This window comes from Nematolebias whitei, chromosome 14 (assembly GCF_014905685.2).
Source record: "Nematolebias whitei isolate Nwh7 chromosome 14, NemWhi1, whole genome shotgun sequence".
Taxonomy (NCBI): Eukaryota; Metazoa; Chordata; class Actinopteri; order Cyprinodontiformes; family Rivulidae; genus Nematolebias; species Nematolebias whitei.
In genome coordinates this window covers 27,588,921-27,591,350 of record NC_056511.1, presented here as the reverse complement: position 1 = coordinate 27,591,350, position 2,430 = coordinate 27,588,921, and positions in this window count along the sequence as shown.

Genomic DNA, 2,430 nt, shown 5'->3' with positions numbered 1-2,430 from the left:
CACACACACACACACACACACACACACACACACACACACACACACATGTCTATATACACATATAGATATATATACACATATAAATATAAAATAAAACCTCCCGTGCTTCTGTTGTTTCTCTGAACCAAGTTTTTCCACTTCCAAGAACAAAAGGGGTGTTTGAAATAAGAATCTAGAATTTTACGTTTTGCTTTGCTTTAATCAATAAATCTTTGCAGGGGAACAGCGGTATGCACAATAATGATTACACTTGATTACAAAGAGATTACATGATGAATAATTTTCACTCCTTAGTCCCTTTCCAGTTGTTGACCTTTCCTGGGCGAGGTAGATCTCTGTCCCTGTGGATGGGCTTGAGACAGGCTCTTGAACTCCTCTCTGCTCGGCCTCGAACGTCTTTTAGTCTGGTCGGCCATGCCCGGTCTCACTCAGGAACACAAGTACCCACACAGTTTACTTACTCTCTCTACCTGACCCAACACATTATTTCTCACTGCAAGGAAGACCCTTCTGCATCTCTGAGCAATCAGATTTAAAATATAATTGATTTTTCTGCTTGTCGATTCATACACCGCTGCTTTAATTTGGGATAAGGTTTTATTAAGGACTAAATTTGAGAAACGTCCTCTTACCATGTTTTCTGAATTAGCAAGAGGCAAATTTCCCCATCTCTCTCAGATGCGGGCCGTTTCTGGTCCTCTGGCTGGTCTTGAATATTGAAGAAAAGGATTTAGGAATAATCCGGGCTGATGGGTTGATGAAAAGTTCCAAAAAGAAGCATATTCCAACGGATTTCACCCTATTTCTCCTCTAGCAGAGACCGTCCAAAATTGCCCTATTAGGCCACAATCGTCTCGTGGTCCTCCCGGGTCTTGTCCTTCGCCTCCTCGCACGAGCAGTGGGTCCCAAACAGCGGAGTTTTCACTGAAACTTTTGTTTATATAGCCAGAGATTTTGACTGACATCTCCAGACCGACCATGCCATCAGGCAAATCCAACCCCTTCTGGGTTGGACCTTGGTCCGAATTTACAGGCCTCTTATGAGGTTTTGCCAGTCACTCTTCATGCATATTAAAATCTGGGTGTACTTTGTTCAATTATGCTTTGTCATCTTTGAGTTGTCCTATCCTGATTTGCTCAGAGCTGTTTCTGGGGCTTTTCCATTGCATAATACCTTTGCTTGTATAACTTCTTCCAGAACATTTGTGAAGCTACGGGTTCTTCTTTCAACAATCAACAACACGAACAAGCTTAAAACAGATTACATTCTAAAATCATAATGTTTACATTTTAAAATCACCAAGTTTATAATGTCACTTGATTATTTACTTGTTTATTGATTTTTTATAGACACATCTTTCTCATTCATCTGAAACTGGTAATTTTTATTAACCAGAGGAGACATCTTCTGCTCTGCTGTTCTCTCTATGCACGTGTGTGTCTCCAAGCGAGCCTGTGTGTGTCTGTGTGGTTGTGTGAGTGTGTGTCATATACATTCGTGCTTATGGGGTGTGTAAGTGTATGTGTTTCCCTACACATGGTTTTCATTATCTCAGACCCCGAGGCCTAGAATCAGAACATGGTAACAAGCAGAACAAGCAGAACAACACAAAACGAACATGTCTTGAAATGCCCGTTCTGTAGGAGCAGGCTGAACTCCGCACATCTCTGACACCCCCTCCATGGAGTCAGACTGTTCCCTTGACATACACTTAAGCTCAATGCCTGTCTTGATCTTCATCAGCTGTATCCACTTTTAAGACATCTTCCTCGTAATCCAAATCGACCAGATCCTCATGATACGGTGCTGGGTCTTCACTATCTCTAGGCCCAAGGCTTTGGGCCTCCTCGTCAGCAGCATCCCAATAATCCACTATCGTCAGTTCTCCAGAGTCGACCTCCAATGAGTCGCCCACTTCAGATGTCGGATCCCCGGGGTGATGTGCATCCTCAGATGAAGGTGGGGCTGTGCTGGTGACAGGCTGAGAGGATGTTGCCTCCACACTCATGGGAGACGCCACAGGAATGACGGGCTCATAGATGGGTTGTCCTTCGTCTGAATAGACCCATGCATACACTTCTGGCACTCGCTGTGGTCGTTCTTGCGTCGATTCTTAAGGGGCACTTACTGGCCCATCAGGATGAGTTGGGTCCAGAAATGTTCCATCCGGGGTTATCAAGCTTGGTGGGTTGGAATCTTCTGGGCTGGTAGGATCATACGGAGCAGTGCTCGTGGAGTTTGTTGGACTAGGTGGGCCAACTTCAGTGCTCACGAAATGATCAAGATAGGTTTCCAATTGGTACAGTTCTGGGCACTCTAGGGAGAGAAGGGGTGGTTCAGGAGATGTCGCCCTTACTTCCATGGGCTCGTTCTCAGGCTGAGCCCCTGTAGGTGGCAGGTCAGGTGAAGTAATGGCTGGGATCTCATGT